This window comes from Tachypleus tridentatus, chromosome 7, assembly GCF_004210375.1.
Source record: "Tachypleus tridentatus isolate NWPU-2018 chromosome 7, ASM421037v1, whole genome shotgun sequence".
Taxonomy (NCBI): domain Eukaryota; kingdom Metazoa; phylum Arthropoda; class Merostomata; order Xiphosura; family Limulidae; genus Tachypleus; species Tachypleus tridentatus.
In genome coordinates this window covers 136,935,746-136,963,062 of record NC_134831.1, presented here as the reverse complement: position 1 = coordinate 136,963,062, position 27,317 = coordinate 136,935,746, and the positions used below count along the sequence as shown (strand labels likewise).

At 35.5% G+C, this 27,317-nt stretch overlaps 1 protein-coding gene across 14 annotated transcripts in view; it reads left to right on the top strand.

Moving 5' to 3' along the window:
• LOC143256682 (muscleblind-like protein 1) overlaps positions 1–27,317 on the top strand; it is a 122,103-nt gene that overhangs the window by 9,891 nt on the left and 84,895 nt on the right. For 2 of the 14 annotated variants that reach the window (XM_076514217.1, XM_076514209.1), the window contains exon 1: positions 16,217–17,060. The exons of 7 other annotated variants lie outside the window; for them this stretch is intronic. The gene's annotated coding sequence lies outside the window, so the exon portion shown is untranslated. Of the gene's footprint in view, positions 1–9,657; positions 10,035–10,342; positions 10,423–16,216; positions 17,061–26,771; positions 27,012–27,317 lie in introns of those variants that run through there. 5 more of the 14 variants (XM_076514216.1, XM_076514207.1, XM_076514212.1 and 2 more) reach the window with 5 other exon arrangements.

The window sequence follows — 27,317 nt, the reverse complement described above, 5'->3', positions numbered from 1 at the left end:
TCGGCTGGTGTCTTGCCGGACAACCCGTCGAATCCTTCTGCTCAACGCCGGCGAAATTTTCTTGGGCCAACCACTTGAAATTCTCGTTCCTTATCCTACAGGGTCTTTTAAGAAATTTGCAACAGCAGTTTTACCACGTCCAATCTCACCAACGATGGCACATTGAGAGAGACCTTGCTTTTGCAGCTCGAAAATTCTACCACCTTCAAACTCTGCTATCTTTTTAGCCTTTGCTCTGTTTTTACCCAATGTAACACAGGAGATGTCAATGGGAGATCTTGACAAAGCTTATGCTTGAACACAAATGACTAAATGTCGTTACGTGTTTACCGATTAACGCTTCGTTTCAGTATGGTCTTAAACTTTTGACCAGCTAGTATTTAGGCTAATTTCATAGTGTTCACATTTTCCCTATTAAATGCTAAAAAAGTTTTTTATTTTTATTTTCCTTTTCTTTATTTTCATCTTTCGAAGCTCCACTCAAATAAGTAGTTAAGTCTGACAACGCAAAATGCATATTTTTTCTTTATGTTCAATGGCCTTAAGATTTTGGCGAGCAGTGTATATATCTGATACACAGCGAAAACTGACTAATGTAGGCTCGTTGATGAACAAACTTGCCCGTCATGGCCAGGTGGTTAAGGGACTCGATTCGTAATCTTGGGATTGCTGGTTCGAATCCTTCGCACCAAAAATGCTCTCCCTTTTAGCTTTGGGGGCGTTATAAGGTGACGGTAAATTATACTACTTGTTGGTAAAAGAGTTGGCAGTGGGTAATGATGATTAGCTGCCTTCCCTGTTGTCTTACACTGCTAAATTAGGGACTGCTAGCGCAGATAACCCTTGAGTAGCTTTGCACGAAATTCAAAACAAACAAACAAACTGACAGGGAGACTGAATATATAAATATTTTTCCAATGTTTCCAGCGATGAAGCATGAAAAATATTAAAGTTATTTTCTAATTGAATAACTTAAAATATAACTGTTCATTGCAGAGGGAGAGCTGATTTGGAAAAATAAAAATTCTTCTTTGATTAATGGGGATGAACCAGAACCGAAAAAACGAACCTTATGAGGTCATGAACGTGAAACTTGGAGGCCTGGTTTCCTTGATTCCAGTGAAAGATAACATATCATTCATGCTGCATAAGTCATTGGCTTTTCTACGAAAACTGACCACATCGAAAATTAATGTACTGAAATGCTGACTACGGTAATTTGGAGGATCTACATGGGTGTAAAAACATGCCTAACTGAGCGACAGAGAATATTTACGTGTTTAATTTCGTGCAATTTGAGTGCTTTCTGCGCTAGTTTTCCTAAATTAGAAATGATAAACTATAAGGAAAGCAACTAGTCAACTTCACCTGTCGCTAATTTTTAGGCTACTCTAATCGAATAGGGGGACTTACCCTCACGTTATAAAGCCCCCAAAATTGAAAGCGCGAGAATGTTCGGTGATGGGAGAGGAACCCACGATCCACAGATTGGGAGTTATGTACCCTCACCACCAGACAAGAATAATGTAACTATTTAAATAAATAAGACGGTCAGAGAGTAATGTATGACATAAAACCATTTCTTCCCCCTTTTTTTTCTTTTTGATTTCGATAATTTGTGAAGTTGATATACTAAGCCCACAAACTATTATTTTTAATAACGTAAATTTATGTAAAGTCACAAAATTCGACTGTGAGAGTATGCGATAAGCGCAAATACAGTGTCAATGTAAACATACTAACGTGTGATACATGAGACGTAAAAAAAACGTTATTGTGCTAAATGTTTCTTTCAACTTGGACAACATCTTATCGCTAAAAGGCCACTTAGGTCAGAGACCTCCCAAGGATCAGAATTTTGAACAACTGACCAGAACGAAGCAGTAGCCAGCACCTTCTGTTGCCACAAGGGCTTTTAACTGCAATACTGGACTGACGGAGCGTCTTTAATAACGGCACTTTGCGGCACGAACTTTGGACCTATCGATCCGCAATACAGTAACATAATTACTGAGCTAAGTTTGGCCAAAAGAGTGAAAGGCGGAAAACTTAAAAGTTCCAGAGCGTATTACAATACTTTTTGCAAAGCATTAAGTCTCCAGACATACCGCTGTGCAACTGGGGATGGAAGCAACCATCTTTTAAACAAACGAAGATAATTCACGAGGCTAAATCAATTGAACTATTATTCTTATTTTCCTACGATCACTACAAATTCATTTTAGACACACCGAAAATAACCCTTAACATTCATAGTATTTTGCTCCCTTTGAATCAGTGCAGATAGCCCTCGAGTAGCTTTGCGCGAAATTCAAAACAAACCAAACTAAGATATTTTGAGACAGCAACTTTTACGAGTGATCACTTCTCAGTGGTATTGGTATTAGTGTTGGTTCAAAGGCTACTCTTTTACCGAGGAATAGTGGGATTTACCGTCACATTATAACGCCCCCATCACAGCTGAAAGGGCGAGCATGTTTGATGTGACGAGGATTCGAACATACGACTCTCGGATTACAAGTCGAGTGCCTTAACCACCTGGTTATGCCGGGCCACAAAATATCTTAATGAGACTGTTTGGAATTTTAAAACTTCCACTTTGTATTTAACATTGTCTGTTTTGTCAAAATTTTTGTCCATTTCAATATACGTTTTATTATTGAGGGATGTGGGTGGAAGGCTTTGTATTGAAAACAAAGTTTGATATCAAACTGGTTTATTGCATTTTTGTATATAAATTTTTTATTTATAGTACTTTACACTTTAGTACACACATCCATACAATGTATGCAGCGACAGATTAAAATTCCAAGAGCTCGCGTAATGGGAGAGTCTTCCCACAATAGTATCATTATGCACATCAAAACTGTTATATTAAATACCAAGTATTTATTTTTTAATCGCCACCTCCTGTCGGCATTTCACAAAGAGAGGAGAAGTGATGGTTGAGATAGGTTTCTTGCGCAACAGAACGTAAAATTGTTTGGTTTAAATTTCACTCAAAGCTACTCAGTGGCTATCCGCGCCAGCCGTCCTTAACGTAGAAGTGACAGTTAAAAGGAAAATCAGCTAGTCAACACCACTCGCCACCAACTTGGGACACTTTTTACCAATGAAAAGAGGGATTGATCGTGACTTTATAACGTCCCCACGACTGAGAGGGTGAGTATATTCGGTGATGGGATTTGAACCCACAACCCGCATTTTGAACTCCCCAACCTCCAAACCCTTCAAAGCCCTGTGAATTGTTAAGAAAAATATTTCTTATTGTTATATAATTTTAAGGGGAGAGGACATGCGTTAATCTGGCTCTGTATGTATCTGTTCTTCTATTAAACTAACAAAGGGAACGTACTGTTGGCTTGGGATCTTCGGCTTTTTGGTAGGAAAGCCCAAAAATAACGACAGAAGAAGCATTATAGTTGGACAAGACGATAACCTGGAAAAGCTATCATTTCATTCTCAAAGTTGTTTTTCTTCCCGTATTTAGTCACTGCTAACAAACATCTCATTTAAGAAATATTAAACACAGGTAAAGAAAATGTTGATTTTGTTGTTATCATTCTGTAAAAATTATTTTAATATGAAGTGTCGGGGAGGCGCTATTTATAATTTAGGAATGACGGTCCTAACAGTTTGAAATATGGGTAAATTATGTGTCGTTGTTTGTTTGTTTTTATTGTTGTTTCACATATAAACCAACTCGTTTCATCATTACGTTTGTACTTTAGGTACGCTAACATACTTTCTCCACGAATTAATAGTGTTTTATCTTTTATGGCAATTTTACAGAGTCGATGTTTGTTTTGGAATTTCGCACAAAGCTACTCGAGGGCGATCTGTGCTAGCCGTCCCTAATTTAGCAGTGTAGGACTAGAGGGAAGGCAGCTAGTCATCACCACCCACCGCCAACTCTTGGGCTACTCTTTTACCAAAGAATAGTGGGATTCATCGTCACATTATAACGCCCCCATGGCTAGGAGGGCGAGCATGTTTGGCGCGACTCGGGCGCGAACCCGCGACCCTCAGATTACGAAGCGCACGCCTTAACGCGCTAGGCCATGCCAGACCCCTACAGGGTCAAAGTAAAAAATTACGAAATATATATCCCTGTTCGATTAATATAACCGATATAATCAACATGTAGTTTAAATTGCTTATGTGAAGTTAAGGCTTCGAGGTTTGTGTCTCATTTCTAAAATAAAAAGTAGCGCTCCACATTTTGGGACTGTTTGTGTATTATAAGAGTGAAAGTCAAATCCTCCTATTCTGTCTGACATAAACTGGTAGTGTTCCAGTAGTAGTAGCTTTCTTTCTAGTCTGTCATTTCAGATTTAGGGTCGTTCAGTAAGGATTCCCTAGTGTAGCTTTGCGCGAAATCTTACTAATAAATAAGCATGTGTACGTGTGTGTGTGTGTATGTGTATGAAAGGGTATGTGTAAAATGCTTTATCATTTTTAAATCTTATGATTCACAATCTAAAGTGAAAAACTTACAAACAAATAATAAAAAAGTTTTCAATCGTTTCTCCTTTTTTATGGCAAAACCACCAAGTATATCTGCTGTTGTCTTTCATTTTGAACTACCGTCTAGAGAGAAAGCAATCGGCCAGCAATTCCAACTGCAAACATGTCTGTTCCTCTTTTTACCAAAAAATAGTGGGATTGACTATCACATTATAACACTCTATGGATAAATGGTCGATCATATTCGGTGGCGAGTTTCGACCCCATGACCAGTAGATTGCGATTACAGCGCCTTAAACGCAAGCCCTTTAAAGAAACACCGTAATGCTTTAAGTATCCGGGAAAGTAGATTCGTGCATGCTAACGCTAACATGGTATCATTTAATGTGTGATTTGAGACTAACCATAATTCCTGTCACATAACACTATTACAAGGCTATGGTTGTAAGCAGTTTTTAAATACTGCTGTTGTTAACGCCAACTCAGAATAAAAACAACAACAAAATATTCCTCTTTTTTTTTGCACCAGTTTTGATCCATGTATGTTAAAAATACATAACTTACATAAAATAACCGCGTAAATTAACGAACATAGGTTGATATAACTAGGTTTTTTGTTTTTTTAAGTCTTTAATTGTGTGTTGTTTTTGCATTTCAACCAATGCGTGGCGCTAGTACGCATACAGGACTAAAAAATTCTGGGTTTGGCAAAATATTGTGAAGGCAGTTTTAGTGCTTTCTTTTTTATGAGGGTATGCAAAAATAGTAATATTTCACAAAATATTGTGAAGGCAGTTTTAGTGCTTTCTTTTTTATGAGTATACACGTGTTGCAGTAAAAACCTTTATGAGCTTGGTTTAGAATGTTGTGTTCTAGATGAATAATCTTCATATAAGGCCTGATTATCTTCCTTTTCTTTTTGTATGAAAGATTTATTTTTGTTGATTATACATCGGGGAAGGACAATTTTCGCCTGACTTTTAAGACAGTAATACATTTTTGAAAGTTAGCAAATGAAATACATTTCTGATTATCTTGTATACTTCATATGAACAATAACAAGAGTGTATTTTTATTCGTCATTCTAAAGGCATTTGTTATATAAGATCGCCTAATGAATCCCCTCTGCCTGGATTTGTGAATTGGATGTTTGGGCTTTGGAACCGATGTAATCACAATCAACCAATTAATTGATACCGCCAGTATAATAACTACCAATTACACTTAAAAGCACGGTTGTTTTCTTAACGTAAAGTCGAGATAAAAGCAGATTGTTATGGTAAACACGTATCTTCACTACAAAGTAATTCCATGCCAGTATAGAAGTTGCATTCGATTTTCTATACATTTTAAACTTCATTGGGCGTGTATTTTAGTTACATTATGTATAATATTTTAGGATTTATGACGTTATTAACAGAGCAACAGTTTTTATATTAAAAACCGTATATCACTATTGTCTTCTTTCGAAGTACCATTTTTGGGTACAATTCACTTGTAAACTCTATTTATATTATTGTCATCTATTTTGTAATAACTGCACGCGCATGGGAAAAGCAAGTAAATGGTTAACCGCAGCGAAACCAATCAGATTTTATATTTTCTTTAAAGTTGAAACCAACGAACCCTTTTAAATCTTAATTATCCTATGTTGAAAGAAAAAAGTCAAATGCTTCGGTACCACATAACCTGTCACCACCCTAAAAGGCTTTGTGAAAGTTAATAACCTTAAAAAACGGTTCGTTTAAAACTTTACGCTGCAAAATATCTCTAGGTTACACCCCTCAAGTTTGTAGGTCCCGGATAAGAATGTGTTTCCAACGACAAGATAGGCCAGTTATTGTACTACTTTTTATGCAACCACTACAATGGATGTTTAAATCCTTCCCTATTTGTTCCTGATCAAACACATTGCGACTCCCAGGTGATTTACTTTTACAGTTGTATATAGTTCGATTTGTAATATCATATTAAGCTGGTATGATGAAGCTCCCAGGATAATGGAGTAACTGCATCCTATTACTGGTATCATATCAGGGTGGCATAATGAAGTTTCTAGGATAATGGAGTAACTGCATCCTATTACTGGTATCATATCAGGGTGGCATAATGAAGTTTCCAGGATAATGGAGTAACTGCATCCTATTACTGGTATCATATCAGGGTGGCATAATAAAGTTTCCAGGATAATGGAGTAACTGCATCCTATTACTGGTATCATATCAGGGTGGCATAATGAAGTTTCTAGGATTTATTACTAATTATTTATTATGCAGTTATTACTAATATGATATCACAGTATCATCCTTAGAAGTTAGTAGGATCGTTAGATCCAATGACATTATCATCTTAGATCCATTAATGGTAACTATATTGTCCACTGAAAAAGCATGTGTAGATCCATTAATAGTACCATCGTTAGATCCACTGACATTATCATCCTTAGATCCATTAATAGTACCATCGTTAGATCCACTGACATTATCATCCTTAGATCCATTAATAGTATCATCGTTAGATCCACTGACATTATCATCCTTAGATCCATTAATAGTATCATCGTTAGATCCACTGACATTATCATCCTTAGATCCATTAATAGTATCATCGTTAGATCCACTGACATTATCATCCTTAGATCCATTAATAGTATCATCGTTAGATCCACTGACATTATCATCCTTAGATCCATTAATAGTATCATCGTTAGATCCACTGACATTATCATCCTTAGATCCATTAATAGTACCATCGTTAGATCCACTGACATTATCATCCTTAGATCCATTAATAGTATCATCGTTAGATCCACTGACATTATCATCCTTAGATCCATTAATAGTATCATCGTTAGATCCACTGACATTATCATCCTTAGATCCATTAATAGTATCATCGTTAGATCCACTGACATTATCATCCTTAGATCCATTAATAGTATCATCGTTTGATCCACTAATAGAACCATCGTTAGATCCATTGTTATTATCAAAGTAGCAGTATTATTAGATCTTTGTTTTCTTCAATATAATTCATGAAAGTTTTTTTAGTTTCTACAAACCTTCGATTCTCTCTCACTTTGTATGTAATATTATCAATAGATCATAACTCTTTGTATGTAATACTATCAATAGATCATAACTCTTTGTATGTAATACTATCAATAGATCATAACTCTTTATTAAACGTAGCACTAAGTAACTCCTGTGATTTATGGCTCAAGCGGAAATGTTGGTTTCAGTTGTATCTCAACCTTTTAGAAATATCCTGTATGCTCACAAATATGTTATTTGAATAACCAACAACGTTTTGTTGAAAGAGAGAATGAATTAAAAGCAAACAACACTAGTTTACGAGGAAATAAGTTTATCTTATCCATATCTAATACAAATTTCTATTAATGAAACTTGTCATATTTGAACGTGTCGCTGTTGAAATTTTGTTTGTTTTATGGTACTTTCTTTATAATCACCTCGAACGTGTTATTATAAAATTAAATTAAAAATTTATGTAACATTCAATATGGCGAAGACAAAGTTTTGCCAAAACAACAGACTATTCTTTTCTGGTCATAGTTAAACGATAAAGTATCTCAGTCATACATTTTTAGTCATAAAATAATCTTATGCCTCCAAATATATGATTAGTTTATTATTAATTTATTATATCTAAATATTAGTCTGAATAGTTTAAGATTATCTTACATTCTGTAATCACCATTTCGAAATTGGCTACAGTAAGGTGACGTAGCGGACAGCCTAGAAAACATGTGATTGGCCGAAAATACAAAAGTGTCATGTAATATTCAAAGTACTTGTTATTTTATTATAGTTTACTGTAGGCTTTTTATCATTATTATTTTAGTGTATCTTTATGTATCATAGTTCAGAAATAATATTTGATTAACATTCCCTGTATCTCAACGTTTCTGTAATAAAGTTCAAGCGATTTAAAGTAATTACTTTAAGTTGCTCTTTATTTTTACTTGGTTTATATCGTTACATTTTGTACAAACAATTCAAAAAATGTTTACAAGGTATATATATATATATATATATTTATAAATATAGAGAAATAAATCGTTGCTATGTTCCAGAAAAAGCCATATTTGGACGAAGTTAGTGCATAACAAATCATAGATATCCAATGAGTCCGTTTTCTTATGTTTAGTATTTTTGTAACAAAATAAACAAAACAATTAAACATAAACAAAAGATGAAACTGAGGAAGAGCCTCAAATACTTCAACCACCATGTTTAGTTTTATACGAAGCTGGAGTACCAGTCCCTCGGACAGAAATTATATAAAGTCATGACTAATGAAAGCTTATTTTAGGACATTAATAGCTGCTTCCATTACATGTAATTGTATATATGTATATATAAATAACGCCCATAAAAACAACAAAACAGAAAATGTAAAACCGCAACTTTTGTATGTATCCCCACATGGACCCAACAAACCATACCAAATTTCGTAAAGATCCATCTACAGGAGATAAGACAGTGGTAAAAAGTGCGAAAGCGTTCGTTAAACACAGCAAAATGCACAAGTGAAAAATTTAAATCTAAAGTAATGTCAAAGACTTTAAACTAATTTTCTTAATTTTAAGTTATACCTTGAGGTCATATTTTTTGTCCCATTAAAGTGAGGTCGATATTTTCAAAAACAGCGTAAGTAGGGTTACGTACAGAGCATGTAGTTACACGGACACGCAACAGATTGTTATATTTTTATATATTTCACTGTGTAATGTTTACATTAATAGTACTTATATTTATTCTCTTGTTGACTAAATAAACGTTTTTGTTATTACTTCCTAAAACTGAAATTAAATAATTTATCAATTTCTGGAAAACTTAAGTGTCCCTCTCACTGAGCAAACTTTAATGTAAAGATGAACTTCACTACTTGAATTCAGTTTTTAATAAATGGTCTAGTTGAAAATTTCCTACTGATTTCTCGCATTATATTTTTTGTACATACACAAATAGTGTATCGTTTTCATAAGAATCATCTTAAGTATTTTTTATTATTCTTAAACATGTTTTTGCTTGTATATTTACATAAACTTTATGTTAATTGGGAAGTTGCAATCCTTTTATTAAAATCCACCCACTCACTTTTCGCGCCTTTTATGACGTCTACCGTGTTTCGTCGTTAAGCGTAACTGTCGTTCAAGTTTAGCGCTCTGTGGCATGTCCATATACACGCACTCTCGCGTCAGTACTGTCACACGTGGGAGGCTCAAAGTGATTCTCCTTTATGGTTGTTTATGCTTGTAAAGTGAAAATATCTCCAGTAACGCATAACTAAGCAGGTATGAGTTGAGATAGAAAATATAGGAACATTTACGATCAAGAATCCTGAAATAGCATTTACGCTCATCTCATGTTCCCTTATTTATGTTTAATTATTTCTGGAAGAGCTGGAGTTCTTCGACTCTGAAAATAGCACCGTTTGCTCTTGTGTTAGTAAACATGCTTATATTTGTATACGGAATTGCGTAATTGGTTTTTCATGTTCGGAGCTAGCGATTTTCTGATGTGAACATCTTAGTAAATAAAGTAAGTAAAAAAAGTAATTAGTAACTAAATAAATATTAGACTTATATGACAACATAGGCTAATAACAGCAACAAGTGGGTATCCCACTTCGTAACTGTAGACGGCAGCCACTAACGATGCTGACGTACACATCAAATAAACCACGTGACCTTGTTCTATATACCTCAGGTATACAATTATTACATGAAGAATAGTTGGTTTTCTTTAGTCACTGTACTCTTAACATGCTTTATGTAAAAGATATTACACACATAATCTTGACCTTTTACTTACAAATTTCTCGTTTAGATATTAAGAGCAAACTACATACTGTGTATGTGACCCTACTTACACTGTTTTCGGAGATACCGACCTTACTTCATGAGATAAAAATGACTACACGAGATAAGTATATGAATTAATATTTTTTGATTAAAATTTAAGACTTACTTATATAGAAAAAAGCAAAAAAGTTATATTTATCATGTAGAAAAATACTCTTTTTCTAAGGATGGCAGTATTGGCGGAGGGATGAATGACAGTAATTATATATATTCTATAGGAGGACATCCATTTATGAGAAAGGCAGTGCTAAAAATATGAGTGACAATTTTATATGTATTCTACAGCAAAACATTCATTTGATGAGTTTTAGAAAAGACGGGTAACAATAGTTATAGTAAGGACGTCCAAGTTCAATACAACAGAAATAGTCGGGCTCAACTGGTTATTCTAGTGAGAAGCAGCAAGTTAATACGTAGTTTCATTCTTTTCTTTTTTATAATATTATAACTTGTTATAAATGTGTTGTTTGTCACCACTCATGGATCCAGTTTCAACACAGAGAGGAGTAACTCTGACCAGAAAGTTTTATTGTATTCTCGTCACTGATTCCCAGATTAACAGTTGAAATATTTATCAAGAAAACTTTCCGCAAAGGCTTAACAAAATATAATATACCAAACCTGTTACTATTGTTATTCGTGTGATTTTACTATCGGTTTTTTTTTTTTTTTTTCATTTTTGTGGAACGTTTGTAAGGGTTGTACATACTTATGTACGTCTGTATTAGTTAACAAATAGTTCCTTAACTGAACTAACAGTGTGGTATATATTGCTTAAAATTAAGGAAATTAGTTTAGTCTTTGATGTTAGCTTAGATTTCGTTTATCGAGACAATAGAATGTTGTGTCTGATTGATCAAGCTTCTCTCTGGTTTAAGTAACAGAAAGTTTTATATTTGAAATTTTACCACAAAGCCAGGGCCGTATATCGGTGAGGTGACAAATTATAGAACATTTCGAGACGCCGCCGCAAGAGGGGATGCTCCTTCTGAAAAGTAGTTTTAAAAACTTGACACCAAAATACGCGTCTTCTGCTTTCTAAAGTGGAATGGTATTAAATTTTCATCTTGCAAAATGTGGCATTTTAAAATTATTTTCAGAGGCTAAGGAGTTTCCCATACCAGTAATAGAATCATACAATTTTCAAGATTGAACACTTATTCTGATAATAAACCGTACATATATGCCCCCTAGTAGCACAGCGGTATTTCTGCAAGCTCACACTCCTAAAATCCGGGTTTCGACACTCGTGATGGATAGAGCACGGATAGCCTATTGCGTAGCTTTGTGCTTAATTCAAAACAAAACAAACCGTATATATATGTGTGTGTGTATTAAAAACGGTAGTACGCGGTAGAAACTGTGTATTTCACGTAATTTATGATACTTCTGAAGTCTTTGACTGCCATACTTTCTGAAGGTATGCTCTTCACACAAACACATTCTATAGTATGTCAACAACACTGAAATCTATGTTTGTGCTCTTTACCTTTATAGGACAGAAACTATTTAATAACCCGAGCGTTTGAATGAAACCCGTACTTGTAATACTTATATCATACCTTAACCATCCATTGCTTACTGACCTATCTATTTTAAGCATATAATGTTAGAAACGTACACGTTTAGGGCTAATAGTATTGTGAACCACAGTTAAAATTAATTTTTATTAATTGTAATTATTGTTCATGATTTTAACAACTCTTCCGGGGTAAGTTATGAGGTAAACGTCTATTTGTTCATTGTCTTTGAAGAAAGAAAACGTCATGGTTCGATAATATATCTGAAGAAAAAAATATTTTTAAAAACTGAAGTAACTGTAGGGATGGCTAATATCAATACTTAAAAAACATTGATAGTAAGGATGACATTTATATTCCTACATTTACCATTTTCTTGAATTTTTTTTACTTGTTTGCTTGTTTTTTGATACAGATTTGTAACAGTCATAGGAAAGTTCTAAATATAATGAGCTTCCAACTGTTTATCTATTATTAGCTGGTAATTCCTGTTTCACCTGCCCTTTGGCTCGCAATTGCCAGGTAGTTAGGGTCGTGGGTTCGAATCCCCGCCACACGAAACATGTTCGCCCTTTTCGCTGTGGGGGGGGCGTTATACAGTAACGGTCGATCCCACTATTCGTTGGTAAAAGAGTAGCCCAAGCGTTGGCGGTGGGTCGTGATGACTAACTGCTTTCCCTCTACTCTTACACTGTTAAATGAGGGACTGCTAGCTCAGATAGCCTCTGTGTAGCTTTGTGCAAAATTCAAAAAACAAAGAAACACCTGCAATTAAGCTTTTTAAAGGAACAGAAAATTTCTATAAGAAAGGGATAATTGATAACGTTGTTTGCACTAGAATTATTTTTGTTTTTAATTACCAATAGTTATTAACAATACTTGTAAAAGCGGATACTTCATTTGAAACTATGTTACCTGAGTGACATTTGTTTACACCATTGTTTTGGTTTTTGATTTATCATGTAAGAAGAACAGGAAATAGAAACGTTTTGCTATGTTTGTTTGTTTTGAATTTCGCGCAAAGCTACACAAGAGCTATTTGCGCTAGCCGTCCCTAATTTAGCAGTGTAAGACTAGAGGGAAGGCAGCAAGTCATCACCACCCACCGCCAACTCTTGGGCTACTCTTTTACCAACGAATAGTAGGATCGACCGTTACATTATAACGCCCCCACCACGGGTGAAAGGGCGAGCATGTTTGATGTGACGGGGATTCGAACCCGCGACCCTCGGATTACAAGTCGAGTGTCTTATCCACCTGGCCATGCAGGGCCACTTTTTGCTGTCATATTTACAAGCATTTCCATAATTTGTGACTCAGTCATTACATAGATGTTGTAAAGTTCTGATGACAGATTGAGGAGGTACTTGTATTTAAAACACTATTTCGATAAAACATCCGAGCCATCCCTGTATATGCATCTGCCTGATAGCGAGTGTCAAGAAATAATCCTTGAAAATACGTTAAAAAACACATCGCGTTATTAAAAGAAATGTTTCCCTGTCACTTTCGCCCAGTTTTACAGTAATGTTTTCTAACGCTAAAGGCCTGCTTGCGACACAAATTAACAAAATGGTTTACGAGTCTGGTGATACATTAAAAAGAAAGAAGAAATAATTCGCACATTAACTTCTTTTCAACTGTTTGTAAAATGAAAATACACCGGATGATAACGTTGTGTACTGTGCTTGCCTAATGTTAAGCCTTTATGAAAGGTGGTGTATGACATATCACTGTGATTTAGTGATAAAACTCGGTCTTGACATATACATTTCATAACCAGTTCTACAGTCATAGGCCCGGCATGGCCAGGTGGTTAAGGCACTTGACTCGTAATCTGAGTGTCGCGGATTCGAATTCCCGTCGCACCAAACATGCTTGCCCTTTAAGCTATGGGGTCGTTATAAAGTTGCAGTAAATCCCACTATTCGTTGGTAAAAAAGTAGCACAAGAGTTGGCGGTAGGTAGTGATGACTAGCTGCCTTCCCTCTAGTCTTACACTGCTAAATTAGGGACGGCTAGCGCAGATAGCCCTCTAGTAACTTTGCGCAAAATTAAAAAAAAAATAATCTACAGTTATATACGTTGCTGAGCCTTCTGGCTTTCGCTTCAACATCATACAAAGATCACAAAAAATACAAACTGTAAAATCGTATATCAGCGACAGCCTTGCTTTCTATAAAGAAACTACTACTACGTGTACATTCGATAAAACCCTTTCACTACACGTGTATTTTTACTATTACCCAACTGAAGTACCTTTACGTTTCACGCAATTGTTATTAATATTAGAAACATGTAGGGCCAGTCTTATAAAGTATGCATGCTTAACGAAAGATAAAATGTTTTCATTTCTCAAAAGCATAACCTGAGAACAGGTTTTCTCTTTGTGTAAAACGTTATTATCTGGCGAAATGTTTAAAAAAAATGCACTACATAAAATTACTATAATTAGTCAACCGAGGAAATACATCAATAAATCTATGGTCTATATAATTGTTATTAATTTTATCAAACAATATGATCACATAAAAAATGTATTACAAATATTTATCATTACTTCCTCATTTTGTTGGAATGGGGTGAGGTATTGTTATTTGGTTCTGAATCCAGTTTCTTAACAATATAGAATACGGTGGAAACATTTTTGTTTATTACTGAAGTGGCCATAATTTTCATAACACATCTCAACATCTTCCACCGCTTTCTGGTAGTTATAATAATAGTGTTTAAGGGATTTGGTCCGGTGTAGCATAGTGGTTAGCGTGTCCTAACTGTAAATCCGAGAGTTCATGGTTTGCGTCCTTTGCGCCCCTCCCAATAAAACAAACAACTCGCTTTGTATTTTGGGGCTTTGAGTGCCCCAAGAATGACGATCAAATTCCACTATCCAGTCAAACAAGAACAACCCTAGTGGCTGTTGCTGACTAACTGCATTTCAAATCCCACTATCCAGTCAAACAAGAACAACCCTAGTGGCTGTTGCTGACTAACTGCATTTCAAATCCCACTATCCAGTCAAACAAGAACAACCCTAGTGGCTGTTGCTGACTAACTGCATTTCAAATCCCACTATCCAGTCAAACAAGAACAACCCTAGTGGCTGTTGCTGACTAACTGCATTTCATCGAGTCTACCAGTTCAAAATTAGATTATTTGTTTACTTTTGGGCGAAAACAAAAATACACAGACAAGTTTCAGGTGTTATCTGAGACAACAAGTGGAGAAGTTGTCGCTTCTCGTGACCGATAATGCAGAATTGCAGGATAAATCGTAAATAAATTTTAGTGAACAGGACGGATATGATCGCACTTTAATTGTTCATGAAACATTATCATAATGTGTACATAACTTACTGTCGTGTCAGGTACGTAATTACTTGTCTGACTAAGTCAGGTGCCTATTGGTCGTTGATAACACCCTTTGCGCGAGATCCTTATCTTTAAAGATGCAAAATCACGCCTCTTACAGGTCGGCGCTATGTGAGGGCGCACTGCTCGCACTACTATTAGTTCAGTCCTGGGAAAAGCATTCACCAAACCTTATTGGTAGAGTATGTATCACATTATCCTCCAGTATAATGGATGAAAATAACTGTTCATTCATTAATGTTTTGTACGATATGGAAGAGCCTCCCCTACCCCCCACCCGGAAAAGCTGGCGAAAGAGGTGATTCATAAGTAGATAGCGCGACATGGCCACTTGGTTAGGGCGCTCGACTTGGAATCTGAGGGTCGCGGGTTCGAAACCATGGTCGTCCTTTTAGTAGTATAGCCATTATCATGTAACGATCAATTCCATTATTCGTTGGTAGAAGAGTGGCCCAAAAGATATCCCTCGTATAGCTTTGCGCGAAATCCAAAAACAAACAATCATTCTATTTATTCAGATTACCCCAAGTAGCACAACGGTAAATGTATAGGCTTATAACGCTAAAAACAGGGTTAGATACCCGCGTTAGACATAATACAGATAGCCGTCGCATATAAAAACCGGGTGTAGATATCCACGATAGGCATAGCACAAATAGCCGTCGCACAGCTTTGCGCTAACAACAAAGATAAATATTTAGATTTGGATAATAAACAGACTTTTGTACTCTTTCAATGAACATTTGTTTTACTGTAAGGGTAATTTTATATGTCATTTTCCGCAGTGGCGTGACATCTTAGTTTTATGTTAGTTTCAGCATTTTTGCATGTGTGTCAAGCACGTGCTTCTACTTGGCAACAACTACCAAAAAGAATAAATTGTGAAATAAATCTTGCTTGTTGCACTGCTCTTTCTTAACCTTGAATGGCGAAGGAGGTTTAAAACAGCTCATACAATCCTTTACATGACGGTAGGTATGCCTTACAGGGAAAAGTTCGGTCTAAAGTACACAAACATTAACTACTGAAAGCGTTGTTGACAAAGACATACGTCTAAGCTGGGCCTGAAGCCCAACTTATCAGTATATATAAAGTAACGTTTATACGTCCATCTCGAGATATCGACCGCAAAAAATCGAGAGGGTTAAAGTCTAACTTAAGAAAGACACAAACTGTATCATAATGTGTTTTAAGAACCGAGTCTGAGCTTTAGCAAAGACATTGGTATTTTTGGCGCACACACACACACACACACACTATAAGTCACGCGCATACAGAGAGTATAATTACATCTCGTTTCGGTTACTTGTACTGTTTGTTTGTTTTTCTAAAATTAATATCGATCCTTCAACATAATATTTAAGTTGATTAAGGTAGAAATAGTGTGTCTGTAATGTGTCCAGAAAGCTATGTCTGTTAGTTGTAAAATGTTACATCTAATTCGGAACACTTGAATCATTCCATTTATTTCAACGAATTGGATGATACCTATATGTGTATGTGTGTGTATGTAATGGACTAAATCCAAGAAAGCATTTTGTCTGAGCTTGTATTGAATTACACTCGGAGAAAAAAAATATTATGATCTTGTTTTAGGCTAGGCTTTAAGTTGCATCACGAGCGTGTGACTTAGCGTGTAAGTTTTCTTGAATGTGTAGCTCGTATTTTGAGCGGTATAAAAGCACAGGTTACGTTATAGCAGATGAAGACTGATTTAACAGTTCATAAGTTAGATCAGTTTTATAAATATTGAGCTTGTTTTTGGATGAAGGAAATATGAGAACGTGCCGTATGAAGAGAAGACGTTAACGAGTAAGTGAAACTGTTTTATTAGAGTGTAATATCAACTTAGGCATATCAGCAAATATCAGTTAAGTTGGAGCTAACTTATGAAAGTTTTACATATTTGTAATGAAGAAATAAAGTTATTTAATTTGTTTCACTTTTATTGAATAATCTAAAATAACCTGCTCAAAAATAGAAACCGTTACAACTTTCTAATCAAGAGTGGGATTCTTTTGGTAAAAATAAAATATAATTTAGACGAAATGTTAATGAAAAACAGAAGTACGAAGTAACACGGATGAAGTAAAAAAAAAGGAATTTCTTTGTAGTTAAACATAAATCTACGTGATAGCTATCTGTGTTCTACCCACAATAAGTATCGAAACCTGGTTTCTAGCAATGTAAGTCCGCAAACATACCATTGTGACTCTAGGGACAAGTTGAAAAAGGAAGTACAAAAGTTTGTCATTAACAGACGAAAGAATTAACGACAGAAGTTAAGAAATATAAAGGGACATATCAGTACAGAAGGATGAAAACATCATGAATGAAGAGGCCAAAAGAGATGTGTATAAGGATATAAATTTGAAAATAAAATTTGTGTAAACTGAACGATCAAATACTGTAATCAAATCAGCTACACTCCTGTATCTCTTTCTCCGCATCCATTCAATAATTTCAACCTTAGACAGTATTAATTATGCAATACAGAATACGAGAACTACACATGGTCTACACGTGGTACTATTACTACTGGTGTAACATCACACAACTTTCCTGGATTACTTCAGCTACATCACCTACTTGAAGAACTAACAGAGTGTGATGGAAATGCAGTAAGTAGACATATTAGATACAGTTTGAGATGATTTATAAAGTGATAAAATATAGAGCAATAAACTATTCATTTCGCTCCTTATTTAAAGGTATCAGCTTTAACCGCGGTAATGCACCATTTAATCGAGCTGTAAGAACTATCAGAAATATTGTAAGAAGGAAGGATAAAACCTTATTTGAACTCATTGAAGATGTGAAAAGACTTGCCCTGTTCTCCACGTAAAATGATGGATTGGTTTTCACACAAACAATTCATAGATGCCATAGCTAATGAGTATATGCAAATTAGGGTAAATATAGTAAATACATATGTTGAAAGAAATATATTCAGTTGGAGATGAATCTTTAACGAATTATAGCTCCAAATAAATTTAACTTGCCATTCAGGTATTATGAGATTATCAGATCAACTAATGCAAAAATGTAAACTATGATTGTCTAAAATAGCTAACATGATTAAATAGACAATTTCTGACTCATTTTGAAAGAAATAAACCACAAGGAGGAAGGTGTTTCAATTGCAAGTTAAAAACATATTACCAGGAATTGCAGACAAAATTGCTTAATCAGGCAACTGTATACTCGGGATGGAGGAAGTAAATTAAACAATGGACTGTGCTTCAATTGCAAGACAAAATCGCTTAATCAGGCAACTATATACTCGGGATGGAGGAAGTAAATTACACAATGGACTGTGCTTCAATTGCAACTTTAAATGACATATTACCAGGAACTAGAGATAAGAAGCCTTTAGGAAATAAAAACTACTTCCAAAAATAACAAGAGAAAGGGAACTGTTACAAGTGCGAAAATGTGGACTACCCGTTGACAATAAATCATGGAGATGATATGCTGAAGATGAGAACCACCTGCACCAATTTAGGCAAAGAGCACGTTATGTAAAAAGTCTACAAGTCAGCAAGTTCATTAATGGAAATCTCGTATCATGTTGATGGAAAAAGATTCTACAGTTACCATTGTTCAAACTGATTTAGTAAGGAAAGCTGGGAGAAAATCTATTGATACGAATAGCAAATGGTCATGAAGTTAAGGCACGCGGAAAGTTAGAAGTCATCCTCACGGTAGGAGTTTCTTTGCACAACATGATGTATAGATAACTGACACAGCGAAAGAGTATATGTAGGAATGAATGGAGAATAGATTTCAAACAAAAACACAAGTTACGTTAGACTAACTTCAAACAGTTTCACAGTCTATGAGCAAGAATTATATACTCACAAGTTGCACTTCGTTTGAAACCATTCATAATAGGAGTGGAAGTACAAGATAATAAATGCAGCCAAGTTAAAGTGAATCAGAGCAGAATCCGGAAGGATGTTAGCAGGAAGGTGGCTAAACTTCATCAAAGGTAAATTAACCAGCTGACGATCACGGGGTACCTATTGAGATTACTCCCAGAGTATCTCCAGGAATGAAGCCTCCAGTGGATTTCCTCAACATCTACTTAAAAAGAACTACCCCAATGATAAGGCAAGAAATTTTGATAAAGGAAAGGGAGCATCTCGTATTTTTTGCCACAAAACTGATTTCAGGACTAGAAAGTTCAGTGACAGTAAATGGTTAAAGAAAGGAAATGTTGTTTTGCTAATTAACATTTGTTTGTACTTTGATTCACACAGTTAAGGATTTGGTGTTTGTACTTTGATTCACACAGTTAATGATTTGGTGTTTGTACTTTTTGTATTAATGTTGGCCATTTTAAGTAGTTATTTTTTTGTTAATTGTGTAATTTATGTTTAATATACCATTGCTTTCTCTGAATAGTAAAATTGTTCAAAGGACTTCATAATGAAGAGAAGGAAGAGTGTTGTAGGCTATGTTGTTTTTTATTAATTTATACGTTAGTATTCCTTTTTCCAAAATGAGTTTTCACGTCGCATTATGAGAGCAGCGCGTGATTTAAGGTCTACAATTTTTTTGAAAGTGCAGAAATTTATTTGGGTGGTATAAAGCGTAATGTGCAGATAGCAGATGAGGATTTATTACTGCTTTAACGAGGTTTTTAGTTCGTATCTGTGAATACTGAGTTTATGTTTTAACCTGACCAATAGTGGAAACTGTTACAAGAATCTGTATACTTTTATACTGAATCGGAAAACTCCTAATGTGATCTTTAGGTTACTGAAGTACATACGAAAAAAGTCCTATTTGTATATTGCCTACTAACAACATAACAAAACATAATCTGAATATCATTTGAGTCTTACAAACTCAGCCACATGTTCAGTACCACATAGAGTTTAAGTATTTATACAAGCTACCAACTAAGCTGGTCGTAGTACAGGAAATGAATACCAAAGCTATTATTGGAGAATTTTGAAAATTAGGCCAAGAAACAATGAGAACTGATACAATAAGGACTGGTTGTTTTATAAACGTAGTGTGTGTGTTTTTCTTATAGTAAAATTATATGGAACTAGCTGCTGGGTCCACCAAGGGGAATCGGACCGCTGAGGGTTCGATTGTAAATCCAGAGACTTATCGCTCTCCCAGCAAGCAACATTACTCCAGTGAATAATATGAATTACTAAATTCTAACTGTTAAATTATCTTCACGTGTTAGTTTAGCTTCAGTCTTATTTGTCGTAATGAAATGAATGAAGGCTTAGTGTTGTAGTTTTGAAGTTTTGTGGAAAGGTCTGCTTTAAATTGGACAGCATTGTAAACACTCCATTTTTACCTAGGCCGGGCATAGCCAGGTGGGTTAAGGCGTTCGACTCATCATCTGAGGGTCGCGGGTTCGAATCCCTGTCACAACAAATATGCTCGCCCCTTCAGCCGTGGGAGCGTTGTAATTTGACGGTCAATCCCACTATTCCTCGGTAATAGAGTAGTCGAAGAGTTGGCGGTGGGTGGTGTTGACTAGCTGCCTTCCCTATCGTTTAAATAATGCGACAAGTAAATGGTGAAGTTTTTGAGACCAGCATATTTCACTGCCACAAAAAAAAAAAAACGGTTGTGGCCAAAGAAACGTACGAAAAAAAATTCTGATTATAAATTAGTCGATTACTGTTAAGCTTGTGATGATGGAAATAGTTTTAATAAGTTGTTGTTGTTTTGAATTAAGCACAAAGCTACACAAGGGGATATCTGTGCTCGGCCCACCACGGGTATCGAAACCCGCATTTTAGCGTTATAAGTCCGCAGACATACCGCTGAGCCACTGGGGGGCAGTTTTAATAAGACGGCATTGTGAACATTCCTTGATCTTTTCCAGTATTCGTGAGATCTTTAAGTGCCAAGTCAATACCACTGAAAGCACTTCACGCGTAGTAAAGAGATCGTTTAGTCTTCACAGCTGCATGAATATGTAGACCTAAATGTTTTATTGTATGGGCCTCCAATGTTAGGTTGTGTTGATATGCACTAATAAATAATAGGAGACTGCTCAGCCACTGCACATAAGATTTGATGTCCGGTGTAAGATGTGTCAGTAGTGGGAAATATCGATCTATGTTATTTCAATTGTAAAACTATTATTGATCTCATAAGAAGTGGAAAACTCACCATTGTCTGTTTTTAGTTAAAAATACAATATATCATGTTTGTTCCTTTCAAAAATATGGTGTTAAGAATTTAAAATTTTACAGTTTTGTAGGAGTTCATTAAATATTTTTGAAGGGCTACAGTTTTATTACTGTTTCTAATTGAAGCAGAAATGTCCTAAACGATCGATTTATTTTAGACTAATTCAACATTGATTAAAACCTTAGCTTGTAATCTATATTATTTATAATAGACTAACATTAATCAAAACAGCGTTTATTTTTGTGCACCACAACACTGCACAGCATATAGCTTTTGTGTGGTTGTAATTAAACACAAAGATACAGGGGTATCGAAACACGGTCACTAACGATGTAAGCGCGCAGATATATCTACTGGGGGGTAGGGAATTGTTAGTATATAGTCAGCATTTATTATCTAAGACGTGAAGTAAAACTCCTCTGTACTAACTAGTTTGCCTCCTTGCATATCCTGTTTTCGTCTATAAATTCTGCTATAAACGTATCTCTTCTTTAATTAGCAAAGACCGTATTTGTAATTTTAAGTTTATTCGTGCTGCGTCCACTGTGAGTATCGAAACCCATTTTTTCGGGTCAAAAGCCAGCAGCCTCGACATTCAACCACTAGGGGGCTAATGGATGTGACGTTAGGGAATCGCTTAGAAACAGGATTACTTATACCGCTTTGCACCACACCCTCACCCTCAGTGACACAATGTTAAGTCTGTGAAGCTAGAACACTAGACATTGGGTTTCTACTTCTACTGAACATAGAAGAAATATAGTATACTGCGTATCTTAGCGCCTAACTACAAGCGAATTGTACGGTTATATTTATGAAAATAGAGAAAGACTACTAAATCTTTACATCTCTAGGAAATCTGTTACACTTTGTGCACAGTACCCCCCCCCCACTAGCTTAGTGTTAAGCTCAAGATCTTAAAATCCAGGGTTTGATTACCCGCGCAAACAGTTTTTTGTTCACCCATGCCTAACAAAAACCAATCAACCAGCTTTGTGCACAAAAATTAGACATAGATACTTTTGGTTGAGAACTTTGGTATAACCCTAAAAAATATTATTACCTTCAGATATACAAGTTGTCCAAAATTATCTTTCCTATTTTAAAATTTAATAATAAAATAGCTAACGAAATACAACCATGCAGTTTTCAGCAGTTTGTAGCCCAACTAAAACACTCTCTATCATTGTGTTTGTTTTTCACTCCGATAAAGTTGTGTTACACCGTGAAATGGTAACCGTGCAAGAAAAGCCTCAATGTGTCATTTGACTTGCAACGTGGGTCAGTTCCGTGGCATCTGCGTTTGCCACACATCACTCCATTAGACTTCTTTCTCTGGGGGGTATGTTAAGGGCATCTTATATAGCAAACATCACGGAGCTAAAGACCAAGATAACAGATGATATCATTAAATTAACTGTGGACATGTTGCAGCAAACGTTAACTTAAATCTAATGTCGATTGGACGTGCTGAAAGCCACTAATGGCGCACAAACATGGAAGTCTACTGGCATTTCAATAAAAGCTGCCTGAAATGGGCTACAAAACTTTGAACGTTGTATTTATTTAGCTTTTTAAGCATTAAATATCAAAATAGAAATGATAATTATGGATCTCCTGTATTATACCGTGATGCTACTAACACCAACCACAATATATTTTATACTGATAAAAAATTAATTACATTGTAAGCCCACGAGTGTGACACATATCCTTGAACGCCCTCTAGGATTTACGCCGCTTGTACCATCAGGATTAATAATTTTACACTTCTGAGTAAAAAATTAATAGAGTTTCGATCTCAAGGGATTCATTTTATAGGACTTGGTGTTATTATTATATAAGGTGTGGTCCTTAGTGGTTTTAACGTGTTTATCCCACTGTTGGAATAGAGGAACTAAAATTTCCAGTTCGGAAATTACTGGATACAATCATTTCTTTTATTTTATGCTTGAACAAGTATTGGTATTCTAAACTGAACATCACCTTATATTTACATGAGTTAAATTGTCAGAACATAGAACTGTTGGATTCTCTCTCTCTCTCTGGTGTTTGGGTATATTTATTTGTATACCCTGGAGGGTCAGGTACACTCGACCTCTTCCTCCTTCCATAACTTTGTTGGAGTGGCCAGGTTAATATATTTCTATTTAAATACTGAATGGCTGAAGTGATATCATAAGTTTAGTCAGGTATTTTTCAGGACAATGTCCATTTACATTGTTCTTTGATTTATTTATTTATTTTTAATAAGTCTAGAACGTAGGTGGCCTGTTTTATTTTATCTCTATTCTAACACTACTATCATTATTATTATTAATTTAAATAATTTTATCTTAATGATCTAATGTATAGATTTAACAGGGAGAGGTGTTTAGGTCGCTCTTCATCATATATGCAACACCTGTCTAGTTCGCATAACAACTAATTTTTTCGCCAATTTTTATCAAAATATTTTATTGTACTCTGTAGAAGTCTATCTGGTATTGTTTGTGTGTTTGAGTAATTATGCATGAACTTTGATGAAGTGGTTTTAGGTACTCTGTATATGTTGATGTAATTTGTGTATTCCCAAGTATAATGTTTGGAGTTTGGTTTGCATTTGTTTTACACTTACATTGATCCATGCAGGAGCTGCATAGTCTATTACAGGTCTAATGTATGTCTTGTATATTTTAATGATGTTTTCGTGTTGGATTCAGGTATAGCTGTCCATAATTTTGAACTACTGACCAGAACGTAGGCAACCAGTCAAGAGTACGTGGCTCCACAAGGGTTCTGTGTGGCTTTGAGCCGAATGACAGGATTAACTTTCAATCTGATACTGCACTCATAGCTAAATTTGCGTTGCATGTTCAGCGGCATCATGGAGCGAACCTTGGAACTTTCTATACGTAATCCAGAACTCTAAAACATGCCTGAACTAGAATATAATGGGAGAAGCTAAACATATATATTTAACGTCAAAGAATGACCAAATTGTATTGAAAGTTTGGAGAATATGTTGAACAAGTGGTATAACAAAAAGAAATACAAACAAAATAGAAAAAGGAAACAGAAATATGTATATACTTACATTGAATGAAACTTTATATCCCTAAGTTAACCTAACATTGTGAACGTGTTTAGTGCTTTATAGACCTGTTGTTTCCATTATGAGTTGCGTTCTCCCCTTTGCTTTAAATGTATGTATGTTTGGCTGTTTTTTATACTATACGCCATTATGATGGCTCATGTGACAGCATGACGACAGTAATATGTATATACATATATATTAATAATACTAATCGATCGGTTGATAATTTTAAACTAAGCCGATCTTAATTTTCCTTCATATTTTCCACAAAACAATGTACAGCCTCTCGGTTATATAGCGATAAGCTGGTGGAATTATGAGACTAAAAATGAAGGTTTGATCCCTGCGTTGTGCAGAGAGCAGGCAGCTTACGTTTTGCAGCTTTGTGCTTAACAATAAATAAATAAAAATTAAACTTCTTATTGTAATTAGATTTTATGTTCATTAATCCCTGAATAATAATATCCATTGCACCAGAGTAACGGACGTTGTATTGTTTGTTTGTTTTTTGAATTTTGCGCAAGGCTACACGAGGGCCATCTGCGCTAAGCCATCTCTAATTTAACACTGTAAGACTAGAGGGAAGGTAGTTAGTCATCACCACCCACCAACGAATAGTGGGATTGACAGAAACATTGTATATAACACTTCCACAGCTGAAAGGGCGAGCATGGTTGGTGGGACGGGGATTCGAAGCCCTCAGATGACAAGTCAGGCGCCTTAACCGCCAGGCCATGCCGGGCCCAAAGGTCGTTTGTAAGCCGAAAGATTTTACATTAAATGGCAATATGTTTGTCTCGTGCGATTGTTCATAACTGATTGAATTAACAATAAAAATACTATTCCAAGATGAAAAGTGAGTTTGGTTCATGATCGATATTACTTGGAAAAAAGTGTATTTTCAAAATTTTTCTCTTCATTAAGACTTTTTTTCTATTATTTCCGTATTATACTATCCATCACAGGTTGTACGAGTTAGATATTGGCCCTTGAGGTGTAAAAAATATTTATTTTTAAGTTTGATTTATGTTAACTTTTCGCGCAAACTGGCACAAGGATTATCTGCACTGATAGTTCCTGATTTTAAACTGATTAAAGTGTAGATATTCCATTTTGCCCCTGAAGAAGAAATGCTCATCTTTAGAATGAGCTCAGATTACAAAGTTTTTATTAGTTTCTAAACTACAGAGAAATCAGCTATAGACACTAAAACTCACCATCAACCCTTAGAGTACTCTAATTAAATTGTTAGATTTTAGCGTTATTCTTATAACACATTGACAGCCCCAAGGGCGCAACGTGATATTTTTAGCCTAGAACGACTCTGAGTTTGTTTTTTAAAGTACAAACCTTTCGCTCACAGCTCTATCATCTTTCCACTGATTTGAGATCTAATTACAGTTTTGGACTTAGCAGGTTAAACGTTTCCTGTTGATGTATTTGACCACGCCCAAGGTCTCATAGATTAAGTCACTCTAATCTTGTGTAAAAGAATTTCAATTTGAAGGTAGGCTCGTAGAGATCCTAATGAGAAATAAAATCAACTCAGGTATTCTCGCGCCCCACGCTTGGTATTAATAGTGCACAAAATATATAGCTAATTTTTAAAAAAATGTCCCATAGATTAATTTACTCTAATCCTGCCTAAAATAATTTGAAGTGTTGCGGATATTGAGGATTCGCTCCTTGTTTTTGTACTTCCACATCAAACGTCAGGACAGTTTGGTTTGTTTTAAATTTTGCGCAAAGCTACACGAAGGCTATCTGCGCTAACTGTCCCTAATTTAGCAGTGTAAGACTAGAGAGAAGGCAGTTAGTCATCACCACCCACCACCAACTCTTGGGCTACCCTTTTACCAACGAATAGTGGGATTGACCATAACATTATAACGTCCCCACGGCTGAAAGGGCGAGCATGTTTGGATCAGGACAGATTTTGTTATCACACACGTTATTTTCATGCCTTATTATTTTACGTTGCTTTTAATTTGAACAGTTCTATCTTGCATCATATTGTAGAGAATATATCGATCTTTTGTAGCTAAAATGTTTAGTCCTCGGAATGGTAGCGGTAAGGCTATTAATTTACAACGCTAAAATCAGGGGCTCGATTCCCCTTAGTGGACACAACAGGTTATCTAATGTATTTCCGCTATGAAACACACACATAGTTCATCTGTTAGTGTATCGTGTTTCTTTTTCCTATTTTCTGTGCGTCACAAAAATAAGTACGCCTTACTCGTATATAGTGAGTACTTGTAGTTTTACAGCATATGTAACGAGTGCTTACAGTTTTGCGGTCGAAAGGAACTTTTGATTAGTGGACCGGATAACCTACGTTATCGCGAAATTTAAAAGAACAGCGCAGAAGAAAATGATTGTCATTTGATCATTAATCAGTCTGTTACAGTTTAATACTGAAGAATCTCACGACCTTACCCTTGTGTCGGCATGCGGTGGTTAAAAAGGTTATTTACAAGCTTCCCTTACGCGTTTATTGCTAAATCAGAAAGTGGGTAAGTTATACTTGTGACCCTATCTTTTAGGGAAGAGGTTAGCCATATGTGATAGCGGTATATGGATTTAATTTACACTGTTGTGTGTGTTACTCTGGCGAGACTGAAGATTCCAACAAATGAGGCATTAAATTAGGTATAATTTTCAAACATTATGATACGTATATTGTTCTGTCCATGAAAGCACCACACTCACTTTTTCTCATTACATATTTGAAGAAAAGATGGTAAAATAGTGGGCGAATCTGGAAAAAAATGTTCCCTAACCAAATGGCCATGGCGAGTCTCAAACCATTGTTTTCATCG